The sequence below is a fragment of the Tursiops truncatus genome, chromosome 16, assembly GCF_011762595.2.
Source record: "Tursiops truncatus isolate mTurTru1 chromosome 16, mTurTru1.mat.Y, whole genome shotgun sequence".
NCBI classification, from domain to species: Eukaryota; Metazoa; Chordata; class Mammalia; order Artiodactyla; family Delphinidae; genus Tursiops; species Tursiops truncatus.
This window is the reverse complement of record NC_047049.1, coordinates 62,920,682-62,932,958: the sequence shown is the minus strand read 5'-3', so window position 1 is coordinate 62,932,958 and position 12,277 is coordinate 62,920,682. Positions and strand designations below refer to the sequence as shown.

General features: G+C 38.8%; 1 protein-coding gene and 1 pseudogene across 7 annotated transcripts in view; one reads left to right on the top strand and one right to left on the bottom strand.

The window, feature by feature from the left end:
- TET1 (tet methylcytosine dioxygenase 1) overlaps positions 1-12,277 on the top strand; it is a 138,834-nt gene that overhangs the window by 64,821 nt on the left and 61,736 nt on the right. The window lies entirely within an intron of this gene.
- Positions 9,358-9,768, bottom strand: LOC101327379 (large ribosomal subunit protein eL32 pseudogene; annotated as a pseudogene).

The following is a 12,277-nucleotide window of genomic DNA, read 5'->3' as shown; positions in this document are numbered from 1 at the left end:
TTTTTAACTACTTCAAGTTAATTTCTTTTTTTTTAAACATCTTTATTGGGGTATAATTGCTTTACAATGGTGTGTTAGTTTCTGTTGTACAACAAAGTGAGTCAGATATACATATACATATATCATCATATCTCCTCCCTCTTGCATCTCCCTCCCACCCTCCCTATCCCACCCCTCTAGGTGAATACAAAGCACCGAGCTGATCTCCCTGTGCTATACAGCTGCTTCCCACTAGCTATCTATTTTATGTTTGGTAGTGTATATATGTCCATGCCACTCTCTTACTTTGTCCCAGCTTACCCTTCCCGCTCCCTGTGTCCTCATGTCCATTCTCTGCATCTGTGTCTTTATTCCTGTCTTGCCCCTAGGTTCTTCAGAACCTTTTTTTTTTAAGATTCCATATATATGTGTTAGCTTACGGTATTTGTTTTTCTCTTTCTCACTTACTTCACTCTGTATGACAGTCTCTAGGTCCATCCACTTCCCTACAATTAACTCAATTTCATTTCTTTTTATGGATAACATTCCATTGTATATATGTGCCACATCTTGTTTATCCATTCATCTGTCGATGGACACTTAGGTTGATACCATATCCTGGCTATTGTAAATAGAGCTGCAATGAACATTGTGGTACATGACTCTTTGAATTATGGTTTTCTCAGGGTATATGCCCAGTAGTGGGATTGCTGGGTTGTATAGTAGTTCTATTTTTAGTTTTTTAAGGAACCTCCATACTGTTCTCCATAGTGGCTGTATCAATTTACATTCTCATCAACAGTGCAAGAGGGTTTCCTTTTCTCCACACCCTCTCCAGCATTTATTGTTTGTAGATTTTTTGATGATGGCCATCATCAAAATGGCCGGTGTGAGGTGATACCTCATTGTAGTTTTGATTTGCATTTCTCTAATAATTAGTCATGTTGAGCATCCTTTCATGTGTTTGTTGGCAGTCTGTATATCTTCTTTGGAGAAATGTCTATTTAGGTCTTCTGCCCATTTTTTTTTTGCGTTACGCGGGCCTCTCACTGTTGTGGCCTCTCCCGTTGCGGAGCACAGGCTCCGGACATGCAAGCTCAGCGGCCATGGCTCACGGGCCCAGCCGCTCCGCGGCATGTGGGATCTTCCTGGACCGGGGCACGAACCCGCGTCTGCTGCATCGGCAGGCGGACTCTCAACCACTGTGCCACCAGGGAAGCCCATTTTTTTTATTGGTTTGTTTGTTTTTTTGATATTGAGCTTCATGAGCTACTTGTATATTTTGGAGATTAATCCTTTGTCAGTTGATTCATTTGCATATATTTTCTCCCATTCTGAGAGTTGTCTTTTCATCTTGTTTATGGTTTCCTTTGCTGTGCAAAAGCTTTTAAGTTTCATTAGGTCCCATTTGTTTATTTTTGTTTTTATTTCCATTTCTCTAGGAGGTGGGTCAAAAAGGATCTTGCTGTGATTTATGTCATAGAGTGTTCTCCCTATGTTTTCCTCTAAGAGTTTTATAGTGTCTGGCCTTACATTTAGGACTTTAATCCATTTTGAATTTATTTTTGTGTATCATGTTAGGGAGTGTTCTAATGTCATTCTTTTACATGTAGCTGTTCAGTTTTCCCAGCACCACTTATAGAAGAGGCTGTCTTTTCTCCATTATATAGTCTTGCCTCCTTTATCAAAGATAAGGTGACCATATGTATGTGGGTTTATCTCTGGGCTTTCTATCCTGTTCCATTGATCTATATTTCTGTTTTTGTGCCAGTACCATGCTGTCTTGATTACTGTAGCTTTGTAGTATAGTGTGAAGTCAGGGACCCTGATTCCTCCAGCTCCATTTTTCTTTCTCAAGATTGCCTTGGCTATTTGGGGTCTTTTGTGTTTCCATACAAATTGTGAAAATTTTTGTTCTAGTTCTGTGAAAAATGCCATTGGTAGTTTGATAGGGATTGCACTGAGTCTGTAGATTGCTTTGGGTGTATAGTCATTTTCACGATGTTGATTGTTCCAATCCAAGAACATGGTATACCTCTCCATCTGTTTGTATCATCTTTAATTTCTTTCATCAGTGTCTTACAGTTTTCTACATACAGGTCTTTTGTCTCCTTAGGTAGGTTTATTCCTAGGTATTTTATTCTTTTTGTTGCAATGGTAAATGGGAGTGTTTCCTTAATTTTTCTTTCAGATTTTTCATCATTAGTGTATAGGAATGCAAGAGGTTTCTGTGCATTAATTTTGTATCCTGATACTTTACCAAATTCATTGATTAGCTCAAGTAGTTTTTGGTAGGATCTTTAGGATTCTCTATGTATAGTATTATGTCATCTACAAACAGTGACAATTTTACTTCTTCTTTTCTGATTTGGATTTCTTTTATTTATTTTTCTTCTCCGATTGCTGTGGCTAGTACTTCCAAAACTATGTTGAATAATAGTGGTGAGAGTGGCAACCTTGTCTTTTTCCTGGTATTAGTGGAAATTGTTTCAGCTTTTCACCATTGAGAATGATGTTCGCTGTGGGTTTGTCATATATGGCCTTTATTATGTTGAGGTAAGTTCCCTCTATGCCTACTTTCTGGAGGGTTTTTATCATAAATGGTTGTTGAATTTTGTCAAAAGCTTTTTCTCCATCTATTGAGATGATCATATGGTTTTTCTCCTTCAATTTGTTAATATGGTTTATCACATTGATTGATTTGCATATATTGAAGAACCTTGCATTCCTGGGATAAACCTCACTTGATCATGGTGTATGATCCTTTTAATGTGCTGTTGGATTCTGTTTGCTAGTATTTTGTTGAGGATTTTTGTATCTTTGTTCATCAGTGATATTGGCCTGTATTTTTCTTTTTTTGTGACATCTTTGTCTGGTTTTGGTATCAGAGTGATGGTGGCCTCGTAGAATGAGTTTGGGAGTGTCCCTCCCTCTGCTATATTTTGGAAGAGATTGAGAAGGATAGGTGTTAGCTTTTCTCTCAATGTTTGATAGAATTCACCTGTAAAGCCATCTGGTCCTGGGCTTTTGTTTGTTGGAAGATTTTTAATCACAGTTTCAATTTCGGTGCTTGTGATTGGTCTGTTTATCTTTTCTGTTTCTTCCTGGTTCAGTTTCAGGAGGTTGTGCTTTTCTAAGAACTTGTCCATTTCTTCCAGGTTGTCCATTTTATTGGCATACAGTTGCTTGGAGTAACCTCTCATGATCCTTTGTATTTCTGCAGTGTCAGAAACTAACAATTTTGAGGAAAAAGTTATGCTAGAAGGTAAAACATGTAAGGGTTATCCAGAAATAAAGAGGGTTATAAGCCAAGGAACATTTGCGGGAGGAAATAGACAGTGACCTCCGACTGCTTCCTTAAGAACTAGATTCTAAATTGTGTTCCAGTTTCACTCCTTTCTGTAATAAGTTTGCATGAACCCAGCATGCATATACTGAATTTGGAGATTAAGTTATGATATTTTGAATAGCAGTGTTGTACTGCTACAACTCACAAACAGATGAATAAAAGTAGACCTAAGAGAAAAACAGATACTGTATGCTAATGCATATATATGGAAGTTTAAAAATTGGTACTGATTAACCTAGTGGCACGGCAGGAATAAAAACACACATGTAGAGAACAGAATTGAGGGCACAGGGAGGGAAGGGGAAGATGGGATGAAGTGAGAGAGTAGCATTGATATATATACACTACCAAATGTAAAATGGGTGGCTAGTGGGAAACTGCTACATAGCACAAGGAGATCAACTCGATGCTTTGTGAGGACCTAGAGGGATGGGATAGGGAGGGTGGGAGGGAAGCTCAAGAGGGAGGGCATATGGGGATATATGTATACATATAGCTGATTCACTTTGTTATACAGCAGAAACTAAGACAACATTGTAAAGCAATTATACTCCAATAAAGATGTTAAGAAAAAAAAAAAGTAGGCCAGTCAGTTCAGAAAGATAATTCCCACAATCTAACAAAGGAAACTTCCATAGGAGCTGTGTTGTTCTTTTTAGTTCTAAGCATCTATGGCAATCTTAGTTCAGTAAGCATTAGTAAATATTAGTAAGTAAAGGAATTTGTTTTAAATGTTAATACTTACTTGCTGCTGACAGGATTATTTTTAGGACAGTGCATTTGGTTAAACACTAGGACCTTGTGACTAACACTAGGACCTCTCTAAAGAGACATTTGGTTTGAATTTTGGCTCAGAGCATTGATCTGACTTTGGCTAGTGACTTAACCTTATCAGAATCTTCCTTGTTAAAAGACTGGAGAAGTGAATATGATTTTTTTTTTTTTTTTTGGCTGTGCCACACAGCTTGTGGGATCTCAGTTCCCCAACCAGGAATTGAACCTGGCCCCTGGCAGTGAGAGCACCAAGTCCTAAGCACTGTACCACCAGGGAATTCCTGTAAATACATTTATCTCAGTAGGAAAATTAAATGAGATAATTCATATAAAGTGCTTATAATGACGCCTGGCAAGCATTACATGCTCAATACATAGGTAATAGCTATTAATAAATATTCTTTTCTTAATTGTGGATTTGAGACTGGAATTACTGAGTTTTTGCCATATATTGAAGGACATGTAGAAAAAGAACTACCTAATATGTATTTTTCCCTAAATAGTTTGTTTCTACACATAAGATCCAACACTTATAAATGTGTATAAATAAGTTGTTTGATTTAATCCCCACAATAAACCTTTTCAGTAAGTGCTATTACTAGTCTTGATTTATCTTTTTTAAATTTATTTTTTATTGAAGTAGAGTTGAATTACAATGTTGTGTTAATTACTGCTGTACAGCAGAGTGACTCAGTTATACATATATATACTTTCATTTTCATATTCTTTTCCATTACAGTTTATCACAAGATATTGAATATAGATATATATTGTGCTGTATAGTATAGTATTGATATATACTGTGCTATACAGTAGTTATTTATGTTTTTTTTAATAATTTTTTTAAATCCTGAGAAATTCTTTTTAAATTGAAGTATAGTTGATTTATAATATCGTGTTACTTTTAGGTGTACAGCACAGCAATTCAGGTATATATATATATATATATATATATATATGTATATATGAATATATATAACACACACAGATATTCTTTTTCAGATTCTTTTGCCTTATAGGTTATTAAAAAATATTGAGTATAATTCCGTGTGCCATATAGTAGGTCTTTGTTGGTTATCTATTTTATGTATAGTAGTGTGTATAAGTTAATCCCATAGTCTTGATTTATCTTAAGGAAACTGAGGCTCAATTAGCAAGGACTCGCTCTATGCCATGTGGTTGGTAAGCAGTCGGAGAGTCACCAGTTTGATTCCAGTAAAACTCACGTTATTAAAAATATATGAAACAGTTAAGATACATAAAAAGTGTAAAGAATAATAACTGGGGACTTCCCTGGTGGTCCAGTGGTTAAAACTCCGCACTTTCAATGCAGGGGGCGTGAGTTTGATTCCTGGTCGGGGAACTGTGATCCCACATGCCGTGAGGTGTGGCCAAAAAAAAAAAAAAAAAAAAAAACACTGAACATGAGAGTTGGTTATTAACTTTAAGCTTGGATAGGATTGTTCATGAAAAGTGCGAAGAACAAAAAGTCTGTGGGTTTTGACTTAGAATCCTCTATGGAATGGGCTCAGGGGGACACACCCACAACCAAGGGGCAGACACCCAAGAGTGAGGCTCCAGGGGAGACCTAGATTATAGTTTCAGTTGAGAATCTCCTTGGGGATCCACAAAAGAGCAGGTTAGGCCTATGATATTTAAGGAATGATTGGACTTGGCAGTTAAGAACTCATTTATAACCTTGGGGGATAACTACTTAAGATATTTGAATCAGGAGGGAATTTGATGGGATGATAGCTTGAGGCAGATTTGGGGTCTGCCAGGCTTTTTGTCTTTTGTTGTTACATGAATTAACCCATTTATTGTAGGCTAGCAATGTTACCAATGGTGGACCTTCCACTGGTCTTACAGTTCCTTCAGTCAGATTTTATAGCGATGGTAGGAGCGGTACTGTAGGTCTAGGCATCACCTGCAAGCTTTTCAGGAACCATGGCGCCAGGTCCCCAAAGCTCATTTCTTCATTTTGGTTTTGCCACCAGAGAAACAAGTGTACTTGGCGTGCTGGCTGATTTCAGTTTTCTTCACCGTCTTCCTGAGGGAGGCAGCATAATGGGCCCGTATTTACCGACAATCCTGACCGTAGTGCTTTTAGCATTGTCACCACAAACTAGCTCCGAGCCCAGAGAGTGGGTTTTTATCTTTTTGACTGGGAATAAATTATACTGACTCTTAGCTCCAGAGGAAGAGGTCTAGGACTAGGTCATCTGTGACTACAGAGGTTTAGCTCTTAGGTCAGTTTTGTATACATTTGGAACTAATCTGCAATTAACTTGGGTTTTTTTTTTGTTGTTGTTGTTGTTTGTTTTTATTTGCGGTACGCGGGCCTCTCACAGTTGTGGCCTCTCCCATTGCGGAGCACAGGCTCCGGACGCGCAGGCTCAGCGGCCATGGCTCACGGGCCCACCCACTCCGCGGCATGTGGGATCTTCCCGGACCGGTGCACGAACCCGTGTCCCCTGCATCGGCAGGCGGACTCTCAACCACTGCGCCACCAGGGAAGCCCCTAACTTGGTTTTTGATTAAATACAAGTTGTCCCTCCCTTTAGTAACTCTCCTCCTTTGCCCCACCCCCAAGTTAAAGGAATTACTTTAGATACTAAGACCCTGTGGCCAAACGAGGGTGGAGTTTTTGTTTGGGGATAAGAATAAAAACATTAGAAAAGCTGTCTGGATCTGGTGTCTGGATCTGACTGAGAGAATTGGGAAACATTTGAAGTTTCTGCCGTGGCTCCTATTCGGCGCAAACTTGGAAAAGCCGTAAGTCCGTATGGCAATGAGGTAGGGCAGGTGGGGATGCATGCTGACCTAGTTCCTTAGACTCCCCCTCTCCTGGCTGACGCAGCCCTGCCTTTCTGTGGCCTTTGAACCCCTCACCGGGTGGCTCTAGGCAAACTGGAGAAACAGAGATCAGAGGCAAAGCTCAAAGAATGTTAGGGCTACAAAACTTGGTCGGGCAGGTATTCCCTTTTTATGCCTAAAAAAAGGAAAAAGAGAGCTTAATGGCTGGGATTCTGGAGAAGGTAATTTCATTGCTATACGAAAATAAGGTAGCTTTTTGCAGGTCCCTTTTGAAGGGGGATATTTTTGGTGTATGTGTGTTAAATGTCTATTTTAGAATCCCCTTGGGTGGATCTTTGATGAGTAGCTGGTTCATCTTTACTTTTGACTTAAATTTGGTTTTGTTATCAAGCAGTTGTGGTTAGCATTGCATGGTGGTAGGTTGCAGAGCAGGGCTGACCTCCATGCTTCTTTTTAGAGAATGTGGGAGGGAAAATACAGTATCAGGCATGATTGTGTCATCTTAAAGTGAAAATTAATGGAGGCCCCAGTGGTTCTCCCTCAAAATTTTCTCCAAGCTCTCAGTTTTCAGGTTGAGAACGTAGATTTTGAAGGTGTCACTTCTGATTAGGAATAAATGCGCTGTGGGCTGCTCCTCCTGTTCTACATGTTTTTAAAATTGTTTTTTACTCTGAGGGGGTTTATATTGGTGGGGGGGCAGGGCGAAAAAATCTTAGATATTACAAGGGGGCCACAGTACGTAAACAGATACCCACAATATCTGTTGTATTAAGATCTCACGGGGAGGGCTATTAGGGAAAAAAATGTTTTAAAAGACTCCTGCAGGGACTTCCCTGGCGGTCCAATGATTAAGACTCAGCGCTTCCACTGCGGGGTGGGGGTGGCGGGGTGGGGTGTTAGATCCCTGGTTGGGGAACTAAGATCCCACATGCCCACGGGGCAGCCAAAAAATAAAAAAAAAAAAACTAAAAGACTCCTGCAGTAAGGGATGAAAAAAAATGAAAAGAAAGTTGAGAAACACACTGATCTACCTGTGTAGTAAAGGTCATAGTCTTGTAGGACCACGTCTCTGAACATGCTTCGAAAGTCTTTATTTTTTCATGTGATCTGGGTACCTGTTTCTTGATACAGGACATGCAGCATGTAAGGAATGTGAGTGTGTGTTGGGAGGAGCTACAGTCAGATCCGGTCCATAGGGCAGGGTCTTTTCAGAATAAAATACCCCTTTGCTCAGTGTCATTTGAGCTCCTTCAAGAGCGGGTGTAAGAGTATCCTGATGATAGGAATGTGGAAAAATGACAAGATGGAGGGGGCCTGGGAACTACCGGACCCAGATCTGATCTAAGGAGTTCAACATTCCTGTTAGTTCAGAGTGCGAACAACCTATAATCTTGAAATGGGTATAGAGTGGAAGACAGACAACTAGGGGAGTTTTAATCACTTACTGTCTTGTAAACTGTTCCCTTGGGCCCTTTTGGAGTAGCAGAGGACAGCAGTGGGACCGGAGAGGGAGGGGGGTTGGAGGAGGAGGAGAAGAGACATAAACACAGGTGGGTAGGTGGCAAGAGTTTGGTGTCCCCGGAGTGTACCTGAAACTTGAGGGGATAAAACAGCCAGCATTCCAATATTCTTGAAACACTTCACTTCCTTCAGAGAGTTGGCTTCTCTTTAGAGATAAATGTTAACAATAATAATTTGAGATTCAAGATAGATGTTCAGGAAATACACTATACCTAAGCAGATTAAATGTCAATAAAATCTTCATTAAAACAATGTAGCCACTGGGGCCTGGATTAGTGCTCTCAGTGGTGTCATGGAGACAGCTCCTTCCAGCTCACTAGATGTGTGCATTTCTTCCCAACTCTTGCTCAGGTGGTCACACTGATAGTTTACAATCCACCGTGGTGGGTGTATTTACACCACAAAAATTGGCCAACCCTACAAAACAGGGCTTTCTCCCCACCACTTCCCAAGTTGATTGTTAAACATTTACCAGAATACCACCGAGTACAGTTTCTATAATACAAATGTTGACAGTTGTATATACCCTTCCTGAAATATCTTAAACAAATATTAGCAAATACATATGTACTCTGCACTCTTCCTTTTGCTCTAATTTGTTTGTAATTTGATACTACATAAACTATTCTGCATTTAGGTTTTTTCACTTAATTGTACCCTAGAAATCTTTCCATAGAGTGCTTTGTCAATTTTGGTTTAATTTTAAAGGAAACATATTAAAAAGTCAAAACAGTGTTTAATCAGATCTGGGTCTAAATAGTTCCCAGGCCTCCTTGCTGTTTTCTCACTGTCAGGTATTGCTCCTAAACTAAACTCTTCCTATTCAGCATTAGTTTCTTTTGTATTCTTCCATAGTTTCTTTTTTTTAGCCGAGTCTTATGGTTTTATTAACACAAACTAAATGTGACGTGAGCTGTCTATTCATTTTCTTTGCTGAGCAACCTGGCGTTGGGATTGGTGATTCTGATGGCCAGCTGGGCTGCTCTTTCCACAATGGCTTTTGGTTCTTGGAGGAGAGGTTGTGAGCAATCTCAGCATAGTAAGCTTTGTTGCACATCAGCCTCACTTCAAGCTCCTTGACCAGGTGGACCAGGAACTTACGGAAGCTGCTGGGCAGTGTGCGCTTTGTTTTCTTGTTGCTCCCGTTACTGATGTTGGGCATCAAGATCTGGCCCTTGAATCTCCTGCACACCCTGTTGTCAGTGCCTCTGGGTTTCCACCAGTTCCGCTTAATTTTGACATATTGGTCTGACTGGTGCCGGATGAATTTCTTGGTCCTCTTTTTGATGATCTTGGGCTTCACGGGGGGTCTGAGGGCAGCCATGATGCCGAGTTGGAGACAGCTGCCACCTCCGAAGGCAGTGCTGAGGAAGAGCTGTATTCTTCCAGAGTTTCTTTATGCAAATATGAATATTATTTCTTTTTATACAAAAAGATATATTTCATATACAAGTACTATTTTTAAAAACATACTTTGGACATCTTTGCCTATTAGCTCTGTAACTTTTTATCATTCTTTTATTTATTTATTTGTTTATTTTTGGCTGTGTTGGGTCTTGTTGCTGCGCGCAGGCTTTCTCTAGTTGCCGCTAGCGGGGGCTACTCTTCGTTGCGGTGCACGGGCTTCTCATTGCGGTGGCTTCTCTTATTGCAGAGCACGGGCTCTAGGCTCGTGGGCTTCAGGAGTTGTGGCACACGGGCTTCAGGAGTTGTGGCACGCAGGCTCAGTAGTTGTGGTTTGTGGGCTGTAGAGTGCAGGCTCAGTAGTTGTGGCCCACAGGCTTAGTTGCTCTGCGGCAGGTGGGATCTTCCCAGACCAGGGCTGGAACCCCTGTCCCCTGCATTGGCAGGTGGATTCTTAACCACTGCACCACCAGGGAAGTCCCTATCATCCTTTTTTATAGTTGCAAGGCACTATACTATATTATATTATATCACAATTGAATTAGTCTGCTACAGATGGACACTGGGATATTTTCAGCTATTTGTTAAAATATACAAAGCTGTCAAAACATGTAATTATATGCAGGTATAGCTAGCTAAGATAAATTTCAAACTGCTGTATTAAAGTTGCACTTAATTTTGATAGTTAATTATTGCCAAATTGCCCTAGGGGTAATTGCATAGGGGTTACACTATTTTGTACTTCCACCAACATTTTATGAAAGTTTATCTCCCTACAGCTTGCCCAAGGGTCTAGGTGGTCAAACTTTTTCATTGTTATTCTGATAAATGAAAAATGTTATCTGTGTCACTTTAATTTGCACTTCTTTTAATGTTGAGCACCTTTTCACAGTGTCTTCATCAGGTTTGTATGAAGATTAATGAGTTACTGCAAGTAAGGAGTATATTAGAATACAGCTAACTTTTTTTGAATTATAACTATTGTAATGAAATTGTGCTCTCTCAGTGATAGCTCATCATCACTGTGCTCTTGAGTCATATTATCTCATCTAATTCCCATCACAATCATATATGATCTCTTAGAAGGAAGAAACTATAGTTTAGGCCAAGTACCGTCTCCTGGGTCACACAATTCCTAAGGATTGCTCTCTTCCCTTCCCCATCTTAGTGTTCAAGATTAACCAGTAATAGCACATAGGTTAGTTTCTTTTCTTTTCAACACCTGTATTTAAAAACAAACCTATGTATAGTTTGTTTAGATGTATGTATACTTTATTTAGATGTATCTATTTAAAAAGTTGATTTTATGCATTTTTAAAAATTGAGGTATAGTTTATTTAAAATATTATATATTATAGTTATATATAAAATATTATATAATTGTATGTTATAGTTTCAGCTATACAACATAGTGATTCAAAAATTTTATATAGATTATATATTCCATTTAAAGTTATTATAAAATATTGGTTATATTCCTTGTGCTGTACACTAGATCCTTATAACATTTATTTTATACATAGTAGTTGATATGTCTTAATTCCCTACCCCTATCTTGACCCTTCCCCCTTTCCTCTCCCCATTGATAACCACTGGCTTATTCTCTACATCTGGGATTCTGTTTCTGTTTTGTTATATTCATTCATTTGTTTTATTTTTTAGATACCACATATAAGTGATATCATACAGTATTTGTCTTTCTCTGTCTGACTTATTTCACTAAGAATAATATTCTCCAAGTCCATCCGTGTTGTTGCAAATGGCAAAATTTCATTCCTTTTTTAGCTGAGTAGTATTTCATTGTATATAATATACCACATCTTTTTTATCCATTCATCTGTTGGTGGACACTTAGTTTGCTTCCATATCTTAGCTATTTAAATAATCCTGCTATGAACATTTGGGTACATGTATCTTTTTGAATTAGTGTTTTCATTTTCTTTAGATATACCTAAGAGTGGAATCACTGAATCATATGGTAGTTCTATTTTTAGTTTGTTGAGGAATCTCCATACCGTTTTTCACAGTGGCTGCACCAATTTATATTTCTACCAACAGTGTACGAGGGTTCCTTTTTCTCCACATCCTCACCAACATTTGTTACTTGTGGTCTTCTTGATTATAGCCATTCTGATGTGAGGTGATATCTCATTATGGTTTTGATTTGCATTTCTCTGAAGACTAGTGATGTTGAACATCTTTTCATGTGCCTTTTAGCCATCTATATATCTTCTTAAAAATGTCCATTCAAATCTTCTCACCATTTTTTAATTGCCTGCGTTTTTTTTATATTGAGTTGTATGAGCTGTTTATATATTTTGAATACTAACCCTTTATTGGTCATATCATTTGCAAATATTTTCTCTCATTTAGTAGGTTGTCTTTTCATTCTGTTGATGGTTTCCTTTGCTGTGCAAAGCTTTTAAATTTAAT